Below are 13,751 nucleotides of genomic sequence, written 5' to 3'. Positions count from 1 at the left end.
TCTGTGTCCTCACCCGAATCTCATGTGGAATTTTAATCTCCATGTGTCAGGGGAGGGGCCTGGTGGGAGGGGATTGGATCATGCAGGAGGTTTCCCCATGCTGTTCTTGTGGTAAGAGTGAGATCTCTCAAGATCTGGTGGTTTAAAGATCTGGTGGTTTAAAAGTGTGGTACTTCCTTGCGAGCTCTCTCTCCTGCTGCCATGAAAGACCTGCCTTACTTCCCCTTTGCCTTCTGCCATGATTGTAAGTTTCCTGAGGCCTCCCCAGCCATGCAGAACTGTGAGTCAATTAAACCTTTTTTCTTCATAATGTACCCAGTCTAGGGCAGTTCTTTATAGCCATGTGAAAACAAACTAATACGGTATCTAAATATAAAAGGCAGATTTTAATTACCAAAATCACTTCTGTTTATGTAGGTGATATTCCAAACGCATTACTCTCTAAAACTCATGTGTTAAAATTGCACCCATTGTGTTAAGATTTTTGGAGTTGTCTTGGTGATTGTAAATGTCTCTGTGCTTAGCCTGTGCAAAGATTAAGAAAAAAATGAATGATGACATATTTTAGGACACCAGGAATACAATGCAACTTTCTTAAGATATTGAAAACTTTCCCTCTGATAGTCTGAATGAGATAGGGCATTATACTAGAGGTCTTATGAATGCAATAAGACAAGAAAAATAAATAAAAGGTATAAGAATTGAAAAGAAAGACATATAAAAATTAAAACTGGGAAATGCTTCTGACTATTAAACAATTACATGACTGTATATAAATTCCAAAATATCTAAAGATAAGACTTTTGATTCTAGATAAGATGTGTTCGGTCATGGGAGGCTAACATTTTATCTATCTATAAGAACTGATTAAAAATGGATAAATTACAAGAATCAATTGTTAAATACAACAGGCAATGTTGGAAGTAACAAGTACAGGTGAACTAACATTCTGCGGAGAGAAGAGCCCATTCTAGGTGAGCTGATGACCACCAGCTGTTTCCTTCCCTGGTGGCATTTGCCAAGTCTGGGCCTGGGCTGAGGGTCATATTTAGCCCATGCAGGAACACAACATATAGGGAAATTAAAAACAGAAAAGCTCTTGACAGTTGCTTCAGGATGGTGTGACAGATTGGACACTAGAGGAAATAAAAATACTTGGCTATTTTCCCTACACACAATGCTTCTTGAAGTCTCAAGGTGTACAGGAAGCTAGGAGCCTGATGTGGAAAGGCGGAGTAAAATATCCCCCATTTGGGCTTGAGAAACAATGTCCCACTGTGAACAAAACAAAACTAACTCCCTACTCCATCCCTTTAAGACATTTGCCTGATTTTGATTCTGTACTACATGAGGTGAGAGACTAAAGAGTCAGCTCTAAATTTTTGAAATGAAGGATTCTCATGAAACAGAACTACCAGTATTTCAATCAAAATTCTGTAAGGTTCATGCCTGAGAAAGCAGTGAGGGCCAGGCATGAAGGCTCATGCCTGTAATCCCAGTACTTTCGGAGGCCAAAGCAAGAGGATTGCTTGAGAAAGGAGTTCAAGACCAGCATGGGCAACATAGTGAGACTCCATCTCTACAAAAATAATTTTTTTTGAGGCCGGGCACAGTGGCCTTAGCCACTCAGGAGGCTGAGGTGAAAGGATCGCTTGAGCTCATGAGTTCAAGGCTATAGTAAGCCATGATCATGGCACTGCACTCTAGGCTGGGCAATAGAGTGAGATCCCAACTCTAAAAAAAGAAAGAAAGAAATGAATAGAAGTGAAACTGATGTGGATTGAGCCTCACTAAAACTGTGCCCAGTCCTAATCCTGCTCAAGCTCTAATTGGAATGAGGTGATGTTCCTCAGCCTATCTGTCTCAGAGAGAATTCAAAATGAAGGAACGCTTACCAACTCATGTTATAAGGCTAGTATAATTCTGACACAAAACTAGAAAAGACATAACAATAAAGAAAAATTATAATGCCAATATTCCTCAGAAACACAGATGCAAAATAATAGCAAATCAAATCCAGCAAAGTATAAAAAGGATAATTTCTTATGATCAAGATGCATTCATTCCAGGAATTCATAACATAAGAAAATCAATCTTATTGACCATGTTAATAAGATAAAGAGAAATTTATATGATCATTTAATACATACAGAGAAAGTATTCACAAAATCAACACCCTCTCCTGATGAAGATTTAGAGTAAACTAGGAATATCAGGACACAGCCAGAAAGATCTTCTGGTGGAGGTTATCTATAAAATACTCATCACTAACTTTATAAGTAATAGTAAGATATTGAATGCTTTCCTCTTGAGTTATGTAAACAAAGATGTTCCTTATTAAGCACTTCTATTTAACATTGTACTAGAGTTTCTAGTTAGCATAATAAGCAAAGTACATATAAATTATAAATGACATGAACTTTAAAACTGTCATTCACAGGCAATATAATTATATACATAGAATATACAAAAGTCCAACACATATTTGAAGTAGTAAATGAACTTAGAAAGATCATTAGACACCGGGTTAATATGCAAGCATCAACTAAATTTCTATTTCCTAGAGACAAACAATTTAAAATTGAAATTATAAAAACATTTCCAGTAGCATCAAAGAACATCAAATGCCTAGCAAAAATTTAATAGAAGATGTTATAGTAGAAAGAACAATGGCCTTCTAAAGATGTTCATGTCAAAATCCCTGGAACCTGTGAGTTAATGCCTTACATGGCAAAAGGGGCTTTGCAGATGTGATAAAGTTATAGACTTTTTGATGGAAAGACTACTCTACATTATCCAGAAGGTCCCAGTCTAGTCACATGAGTCCTTAAAATCAGGGAACCTGGTTACTGAAAGAGATATGAGGGTAGAAGTAGGGTCAGGAAGATGTTACATTGCTGGCTTTTAAGATAGAAAAAGGAGACCATGAATCAAAGCATTCAGGTGGCTGCTAGAAGCCAGAAAAGGCACTGAAATAAACTGTTGCCTAGAACTTCCAAAAAGAATGCAATTCAGCTGCTACCTTGAGTTTAACTCTGTAAGACTTATTTTGGACTACTGACCTCTAAACCTGTAAAATAATAAACGTTTGTTGTTCTAAGCCACTATGCTTGTGGTAATTTGTTACAGCAGCAATAGGAAACTAACATAGATCTTGGTTCCAATACTCCATACTTTTGATACCAATACTCTATACTGTATACTTTTGTTGCTGCTGTAACAAATATTTAAAATTATGGAGAGATCTTTGGACTTAGGCAGTGGGTAGAGGATGAAGGAATTTTAAGGGACATTATAGAAAAAGCCTGGAGTGCCTTCACCATGCTGTTAGGAAATTATTCCTAGTTTATTCTGAAACTTCATCATGAAAAGGTGTTGAATTTGTGAAATACCTTTTCTGTATATATTAAAATGATCCTATAATTTTTTTCTTTATCTTACTAACATAATAGCATTGATTGATTCTTTTATGTTATGAATTCCTGGAATAAATGCATCTTGATCATAATAAATTATCCTCTTATGCATTGCTGGATTTGATTTACTGTTATTTTGCATCTGTGTTTCTGAGGAATATTGGCATTATAATTTTTCTTTATTGTAATGTCCTTTTCTAGTTTTGTGTCAGAGTCATACTAGCCTGATAACATACATTTGTAAGTGTTTCTTCATTCTGAATATTAATGTAATGACTGCTAGTGAGGACTCAGAAAGAAGTGAGCAGGATGTTGGAGAAAACCTATGATGTCTTATAGAATATATAAATTGTCATAAACAGGCTATCGGTGGAAATATGGATGCTAAAGCATTGCTAATAAGGGTTCAGGAAGAAATGAATACAATGAGACTGGAGGAAATTACAACCTTGTCATATAGTGGTAGAATGTGAAGCTGAACTATATTCTACAGTTATGTGGAAAACAGAATTTGTTACAAACTTGGATATTTAGCTGAGGATATTCCCAAGCAAAGTATTGAATATGCAGCCTGGTTTCTCTCTGCTTTTCATTATAAAATGTGAGAGGAAAGAGAACTGTTAACCCAAAAGAAATCAACACTTGATGATTTGGAAAATTCCCAGTCATTCTAGGTTATGAAAGATGCTAAACTTCAAAGAATCACAGGAAAGCTTGCTCTGGAGGGCAAATCACGGGAGTAGCTGGACAACATTTCCCTAGTGGTTTGGAAGGAACAAAACATCTTTGAAGGAAGTAGGCATGTGATTCATGGATTTCCTTAGCTATCTCAGCAGAAGCCAAAAGTAGATATGGGGTTATCTAGAAACGACGTGTGGATGAGCCTCTTGTCTAATGAGTAAATCTCCATGACATATACCAGTGACTCACATTGTCCTTGAGAATTTTATACCAGCAAAAACACTGCCAACTTAGACTGAAGGAGACAGCATGAAATGAAAGGCTATTGGACTCCTAAAAGTCTACAGGTAGAAAGAAGGCCGTAAAACTACTCAGCTGCAAACACGTGCTAGCCTTCATTGCAAAGGATAACTCAGAGGGCAGAGCTGATAGTCCAGAAAGTAAAACCCTAAGCCCAGAGGGCAGAGTTGTGAACCAAAGAGGTTTATCTGAAGGACTTAAACCTAATGTTGTTTTCCCAGCTTAATTTTGAAATTGCTTGGGACTGATGATTCCTTTTTTCTTTCCATTTATCCCCTTTTTGAACAGGAATGCTTGTAACTGGTATTCATACCTGTACCATTTTGTATTTTGAAAAAAACACGTATTTTCAGCCGGGCGAGGTGGCGGGCGCCTGTAGTCCCAGCCACTCGGAAGGCTGAGGCAGGAGAATGGCGTGAACCCGGGGTGCAGAGCCTGCAGTGAGCCGAGATCGCACCACTGCACTGCAGCCTGGGCGACAGTGAGACTACGTCTCAAAAACAAAAACAAAAACAAAAAACAAACAAAAAACCACAAATATTTTCTCATATTTTCTAGTGTCACAGGCCCACAAATGGAGAAAAATTTGCCTTACGATAGCTCATATCCAGAGTCTCACCCATATCTGGCTTAAATAATTTAGATGAGATTTTGGACTTTAAGTTGATGCTGCAATGGGCTGCAAATTTTGGGGATATTGTGTTAAAGGAAGCACATTTTGCACATGGAACAAATGTGAACATTTGAGGAGCAGGAGGTGGAGTATAGTAGGTTATGTGGGGAGTCACTGAAGCCTCTGTCCAACCACCAGCAAGGAACTGAGATCTGACAACAGCCATGTGAGTGGGGCTTCATGATGACTTCTTCAGACGATTTCAGCTCCAGGTCACAACTTGACCGAACCCACATGAGTGACCCTGAGCCAGAACCACTTAGCCAGAACCACTTAGCTAAGATTTATGACCCTCAGAGAACTATGTGAGATAATTAGTATTTGTTGTTTAAAATTCCTAAGTTTGGGGGCAATTTGCTATGAGGCAACAGACAACTAATATAATTTAGTAATTTTATTTAAAAAATAATGCAAGTATGATCCAAATGTCCATCCATTGATGCACGAATAAGTAAAATATTTCTACAATAGAATATTATGTAATCATAAAAAGGGATGAGATAGTGATACATACTGCATGATAGATTAACTTTGAAAGCATTAGGCTGTGCTCTCGCTTATAAGTGGGAGCTGAATGATGGGAACACATGGACACATAGAGGGAAACAGTGCACACTGGGGCATACTGGAGGGTGGAGGGTGGGAGGAAGGAGAGGATCAGGAAAAATAACTGATGGGTACTAGGCTTAATGCCTGTGTCACGAAATAATCTAAACAACAAACCCCCATGACACACATTTACTTATGTAACAATTCTGCCCATTCTGCACATGTAGAACTTAAAATAAAAGTTAAAAAAAAGAAAAGAGAACCTTATGCTGAATGAAATAAGGCAGGCATGAAAGACCATATGTTTTTGATTCAGTTCAATGTATATAAAATGTCCAGAATAGGCATACGCATAGAGACAGAAAGTAGAATCATGGTTGCCAGGGACTAGAGGAGGGAAAATGCAGAGTGACTGCTGATAGGTGCAAGACTACTTTTTGGGGTAAAGAAAATGTCCTGGAATTAGACAGTGGTGATAGTTGCACAACTTTGTGAATATATTAAAATCTGCTAAATTGTATGCTTTTTAAAAGGGTGGGTTTTGTGGTTATGTGAATCTTATTTTGACTTTGAAAAGGAAGGGGAAAAAAAGAAGATAAGAAAAGTCTTTTGACATATGTATGCAAAAGTTAGAATTGAGTTAGAATTAAGAATTTTGTTTGTCTTTTATTTAAGAGATGCAGAAATTGTAGTGATGTGGGATGGCAGGGATGGGAGAGAAAGAAAGGGAGCATTAAAAAAAAATGGCTGAAGACTGTATTTCCTTCATGGTATTTAATCAACAGAGGCAAAAGACAAGTTAATTGAAAATACTTTCTGTGGCCAGCTCACGCCTCTAATTCCAGCACTTTGGGAGGCCAAGGTGGGCAGATCACTTGAGGTCAGGAGTTTGAGACCAGCCTGGCCAACATGGTGAAACGCCGTCTCTACTCAAAATACAAAAATTAGCTGTGTGTGGCGGTGTGCGCTTGTAATCCCAGCTACTCGGGAGGCTGAGGTGTGAGAATCGCTTGAACCCGGGAGGTGGAGATTGCAGTGAAGGGGAGGGGAGGGGAGGGGAGGGGAGGGGAGGGGAGGGGAGGGAAAGCAAGGGAAGGGAAAGGGAGAAAAGAAAAGACTTTTGTGTGTGTGTGGACTTTACACAACAACCTTCAGGTCTAATACTTTCTGAGACTGAAGCACAGAAGCCATACTTTTATAAATATTGCATAAGTATGAGACATGGTCTCTGAAATCAGGGCATTTAAAATTTATTTGGGGGGAAAAACTAAGAAACAGGTAACAAAATGTGATACAGAACTGAGTGCTAAGTTTCAAGATACAAACTGTACATCTGTAGGACCTTAGAGAGAAAGATCCAAGAGGGCAATTTGAGTCATTTCATCTTCAGTTGTTGTTATTTGAATAAGTTATATCTTTTATAAGAACCCAAGGGGTAAGCAGAGGTCTCAATTGAGCAAAATGGCTGTTCTACCAACCCCCTCTAAATGCTGATTAAATTTTCAAATATTAAAATAGAACCAAAAGCAGGTTTAATTTTTTTAAGTAATACATGTTTATACAGTGTACACAATTTTAGACAGTACATAAGTTCCTCATATGTGGATATAAGCTCCTTGAAGCCTCTGGGTTTTCTGTCCCTCAATTTCTACCTGTACCTTACACATAGTAAGTAGCCCATGCATCAGTTATTGAGTACTGAAACCCAAGCCTTTCTGGAACTCACCCTCTATCAACCCTTTCTGGGAATTAAGAATTACAATTCTTTCACTAAATGCATTCCACTAAAATGCCTAAAACAGTGTGTATCTTTAGTGAAGCATTTCCCTAAAATGCCTAAAACAGTGTTTGTCTGGTGTGAAAAAGTATGTCCTGTGAATACCCCTGATTATATTTAGCAGCACTGTTACACACTAAAATGGTCAAGATATAAAGAGCCTAGGGATCCTAGAGAAATAGGTTTTCCTTCACAGAATATACTCCTGATTGTCCGCTCTGGGTGTTCTCCTCAGCTTTCCTCCTAAATATTTATATACACTGCTCATACCTCCAATTTCCTTGACAGGTAAAGAGAGATCATTGTCAGAGCCTCATGCTGTGCAAAGCCAAATCACTGTGGAAATTTTTAAATAAATATAAGTCAAATTTCTTATGATCAATCTTGCTTTTCAGACCTCTTTGAGTTCTCTTATGTTTCTTCACCATACTTGTATTCTGGAATCCAATACTACAATATTGGGACCCAAAGCTGGGGGCTGCCTATCAAATAAACCTTCTTTTATTTATTAATTTTTTTATTTGTTTTTTAATTTTAATTGTAATTTTTGGAGACGAGGTCTCACCATGTTGCCCAGGCTGGTCTCAAACTCTTGAGCTCAGCCCGTCCTCCCGCCTCAGCCTCCCAAAGTGCTGAGACAAACCTTGAGAGTGAGTGTAGCACTGTGGTTCAGAGCAAGGATACTGGTGCAGAACCCCCAACTCTGCTACTTACTACTTAACCTTAATTGCTCTGTGCTTTGCTTTCCTTATCTATGAAACGGGTATGCTACTAGTATACCTCTCTCTCAGGCTTGTTTCAGTATTAACAGACACAATATATTGCAAGTTCTTAGAAGAGGACTTGGACACAGTAAGAGTTACACAGGTATTAGCTATTATTATTACTATACCTGGAAACTGCAGCATCTAACGGAACAATCTGAAAAATCTCTGCTCCAAAGTATTGAAACATTTATTATGTAGCTCTATATTGCAAGCCTGGGGCAGGGGTTAGGGGAACGTTTGTCACTATATTTATGTCAGATAACTTATGCTTGATTCCTGATTGTGAAGAAGCAACAGAGAAATAAATATTAATTAAGGTACACTATTAATGGAAGGCATTAAGCTGAGGGATGCAACCTATAAATTCCTCATTCCGCATTTCTTTATTTTTTCTCCTCCTTACTTTCTCACCCCATTTCCCCTCTTCCATTCCTTTTGCATTTCTTTGATTAAAATCTCTTAAATCTACACTAATTTGTTTTTCTATGCTGAAACTGAGAAATGAGGAACTCCCAAAAAGGTAATATTAAAAGCGGAGTCAGTCTGATGTTGTAACCAGGACATTAAACTTTTAATTTGTTGTTCTATCTTGAAATTATTTTCCTTATTCTTAACTATAAAAAAAGAATGATCTACTTTAAATATGGCTGCATTTTACTGCAGAGAAAATTGCTTTGCCTTTGAAGTTTGCAAATCTGAATCCATTTATATTAAAACATGTCAAGCCATCTTAGTTTCTTACAGGCTGCCATCCAAGAAGAACGCATACTCCATTTGTTCTCTTTTATGACAATCCCCTTCACCACACACTATCATCCTGTCTTGCTCCTATTTTGGAGTTTTAAAAGCAACATAATGATTGAAGGTGCAAGAGAAAAGTGAGCACACGCTGTTGGAAAAAAATGGCCCCAATAGACTTGCTCAATGCAGGGTGGCCACAAACCTTCAATTTGCAAAACACACACACACAAAATGCAGTATCTGTGAAGCACAATAAAAGACGGTATGCCTGTGTGTAAAATTATAGATGAAAACCAACTTTGGGGATTAAAAGACATTATAAAGACATGGCATCACAATTTAAAATGTTATTTCTTAGTTTTAAAATGGTGCTGGGGTTTGAATAGTGACCTGTCATTGTATTGCCAACTCTTTTTCCACATATGGAACACAGAAGCGGTTATATTGAAGCTAGAAAACAAAATAACGGGGAAGGCAGTGATAAGTTATAATCACCATGGTAACCCAGCAGAGTGCATATATAAAAAATCTAGTAGTACCATCACAGAACCCTGTGTGCATAAAGATAGGGTTTAGCAATCTAGCTGTAAGAAAAAAATAACAGAAAAACTCCAGCTCATTCACAGCATCAGTATTTTTGAGAGCTCCCTGGAGTACTAGGCAAGTTTTATGTGAGATGAACAGTTAGAAAAAAAGAAAAAGAAAAACGTTGTCTGCCTTTAGGGGCTTTCCCTGTAGTTCACTTAATGGTGAATTTATTACACTTTTTGCCTTTCAATTAATTATCCCAACTGTTCTGTAAGCCCAAAACTATTCTGGGAACTAGTAGAAAAGATACAAGGCATGGACACCACCCTTTAATAGAAAATTAAAATATAGTACAAGGACAGCGCATCATTAAGTCCTAAAGGTGTTTTGTTCCTTCTATTCTTGTTTTCAATGTTTTCAAGTTCAACTTCCTCATGGGAGAAGATAGTGTCTAGTTTATTGTTTTATTTCCAATATTGAATTCTGTGCTTGGTATGTGGTAAAGATTCAGGAAGTGTATGTTGAAGGAATGAACACATTTCTTGAAAAAGCTAAAGCTACCTCTGAGCAAACAGCTCATTTCCTGGGCACTATGCCAGCCTTATGCAGAATTGGAATTTTTCTCTGACTTTTTAAGTAGCTATTCTTAATAAATTGGGAATAACTATTACCAAATATTAGCAAATCTTTGACTGTGATAATCATTGTTTATTATCTGAAATATCTCATTTCCTTAGGATGAGTAAGTAATTAAAGTCTGGAAATCACAGAAATCAGAAGAAATAGGATTACAGCTCTAATTTAATCTCATAGCTGTCCTTGTGTGATAGCTTAATAATATGTTAATCGTTTTTGCTTTGGTCACATACTGCCAGGTTCAAGAAAACATACACCATGTCTCTGCACTTGAGTAAATCTATAAAAAGATTTTTGCTTCTAGAGGCTGTACTGAAATCATATTGATTTTTAAATGTATAAGGTTGCTTTTAATGCAGTTAGCACATCATTTATTCTATGAATTTAATGGAGCACTGTTAATGAAGCATGCAAGACCTAAAGTAAGTCTCTAGCCATGTGAATATTTAGAAAGGTGCTTTTTCCCCCCTCTTTGCAAGTATGGAGCATATCCCAGAAAGCAAGCAAAGTTATAGGAATTGCAAACCCGCATGCCTGCCTGATATGCTGGAGCACCCCCAGGGCAGGGCATGGGGACTCAGGGAAAACTGAAAGAGTTGGAGCTGGGCTGGGCCTGGTGGCTCACGTCTGTAATCCCTGCACTTTGGGAGGCCAAGGCGGGAGGATCGCCTGAAGTCAGGAGTTCGAGCCTGGCCAACATAGTGAAATCCCGTCTCTACTAAAAATACAAAAAATTAGCTAGGCGTGGTGGCGGGTGCCTGTAACCCCAGCTACTCGGAAGGCTGAGGCAGGAGAATCGCTGGAACCTGGGAGGCGGAGGTTGCAGTGAGCCAAGATAGCGCCATTGCACTCCTGCACTCCAGCCTGGGCAACAAGAGCGAAACTGTCTCAAAAAAAAAAAAAAAAAAAGAATTGGAGCTGAGCATTGGCCCCCAGGGGCTAAAACACCCAGGATTTCCCAAAATAAGTTTCACTTCTCAACACATTTTGCATTGTCTGATTGGCAAACAAACTCACTCTGAAGAGTAAAAGACAAAGATGCAGCCAGGGGACATTGATACCAAATCACATAGTAAAGGGTGGACTTGATTCTTCTGGTCAAAGATCTTACTTTACATTCCCACAGGGTCAATTCCTTCCCTGCTGCTTTCTCTAAAATGTGTGCGTACACTTCTCTCACTCGCAGCAATGCCTGATTCAACACACTGAAATCAAACACATTCATATATAATATCCACACCAACTGGAATAAAGATTACAAGTAGCCTCATATTACTTCAAGTCAGTTTTTGCTGCCAAATGAGTTCAGGTGAGGTGAGATTTTGCTGTCCAATGAATCTCAAAAAAAAAAATTGGTGTTCATATCATTTTGGATTCTGGATTTGCAAGCGAGGGATTATAAAGCGCTCAGCCACTCCCCACCATGTCTTGTTACCCAGCCCTACCTCTGCCTTATGCCTGCTATGACTGAGAAGTTCACCAAAATGATGAAGGAGTCACATTCTCGTTTCATGGCTGCTATACCCAGGAAGTGCTCACATGGGATTCGATTCTCCAGGGTCAATAGCTTGGTGAAGGGCACCATTTCCCCCTCATACAAAAAAGCAGGGTGATTTTCTTGAGCATTCGAGTGTAGTCTACAACTGAGGGTCTGTGATGAGATGGTGGTTACTCAGCCAAGGAACAGGAAAGAGCTTCCAGACAGAGGCCCCAGCATGTGCCAGGGCTGAGGGGCCCAAATACAGGGTAGTTGTGAGGAATTGCAAGTGATGACGCTAAGGACAGACACAGGGACGAGATTGGAGCAAAGAATGGAAGTAGTGATGAGACTTGAGTTAGGGGTGGACGTAGACAATTCAAAGATGGCCTTGTATGTCATATGTCTCTTTATTCTGAAGGGCGTTGAGGAGGTGTGGACAGGATTTAAGCAGGCAAGGGACATGCTGAGATTTGTGCTCTTTTGAATATCCTATTGAATTTGGTATATCGTACAGGATTTGTCACCAGATGCATCACAAGGAAGGACTCTATTATTGTTGCCTTTATTTGAATTATAACAAGGAAAGGCCATGAGGGTGTAGATATAGAAAACACTGGTGGTTACTTCCCAGTGTTAATCTTTTCTTTCTTCTTTAGTAATAGAATCTATGGACAGAGGGAATAATGACTACATTTCTTAATAATGCATGGGTCTAGGTATTGTGGTGAACAAAGATACAAAAATCAGATTTTAAATTAAGATTTTTATTTGTTCCTGAATATATCAAAATTCCAGGCTTTCTTTTGTAAGGAGTTTAATTTAAGAACCATTCTAGGAATTGCTTGTGATGACCTAGGGACAGAGGTCCCTGTGTTTAATAGCAGAAAGCAAAAAAGGCTTGGTTCTACTCACCGGAAGGAAAAGGTGGAGATTGTAGTTATAAGTCAGGAAGCTGCAGAAAGATTACTGGGAAAAGGTGTTGATAACTCACATACACTGGCCAGGGTTTGTCCAGTAAAGTATTAGGGGTTTATCACATTGTTGAAGCTTTTCTAACTACTGACACTGTTCTATTATGGAGGGTCATGGGGCTAAGCTCTGGCCAACGTGTTGTAAGTAGCCATGGTGTTTTCAGGGAAGGTACTTGTATTTCTCTCTTTCCTCCTTGCTGGGAGGCAGATGGTGAACAGCAAGAAAGAGGAAGCCTGGGCTCTCAGCCCTGTGGAGATGCAACACCATTCCCGGAATATCTATTTCTGGACTTCTGTTATATAAGAGAATAGTACATTTTATCTTGGTTAAGCCAGTTATTTTGTACTATCCCATACAGTCAATCTATTTCTAATCAGTGTGAGGTTACTGATAATTTGAGGTTTTAGTGGTAAAGATATCATCTCTTTTGTTACAAACACTGTTAGTTTGGAAATTTTCTCTTCTTTTTTTAATAGCACTTTGAGTTGCTATTGTATTGTTTGGAAATTTTCAAAAAAGACTTAAAAAATATTTTTAATTACTATATAATAATTGTACATATTTATGGGGCACAGTGTGATGTTTCAATACATGTATACAATGTGTAATGATAAAATCAGGGCAATTAGCATATCTACCACCTCAAACATTTGTCATTTCTTTGTGTTGAGAACATTTAAAATCTTCTCTTCTAGATATTTAAAAATATACCATAAATTATTCTTAACTATAGTCACCCTACAGTGCTATAGAACACTACTAGAAATTATTCCTCCTATCTAGCTGTAATTCTGTATACATTAACCAACTTCTTCCTATCCCCACCTCCCTTCCACCTTTTGCAGCCTCTAGTAACCACTATTCTATTCTCTACTTCTATGAGATCAACTTAGATCAATTTTTTTAGCTTTCACATGTGAGAGAGAATATGCAGTATTTATCCTTTTTTGCCTGGCTTATTTCACTTAACATAATGTTCATCAGGCTCATTCATGTGACCATGAACAATGGGATTTCATATTTTATGGCTGAATAGTATTCCATTTTTTATGGCTGAATAGTATTCCATTGTACACATACATCACATTTTCTTTATTCATTTATCTCTTGATGGACAGTTAGATTGATTTCATATCTTGACTATTGTGAAGAGTGCTGCAATAAACATGGGAAAGCAGATGTCACTCTGACATACTGGTTTCCTTTCTTTTGAATATATACCCAGTAGTAG

This window comes from Gorilla gorilla, chromosome 1 (assembly GCF_029281585.2).
Source record: "Gorilla gorilla gorilla isolate KB3781 chromosome 1, NHGRI_mGorGor1-v2.1_pri, whole genome shotgun sequence".
NCBI lineage: Eukaryota > Metazoa > Chordata > Mammalia > Primates > Hominidae > Gorilla > Gorilla gorilla.
The sequence above is the reverse complement of the archived record's forward strand: the minus strand, read 5'-3'. Positions refer to the sequence as shown.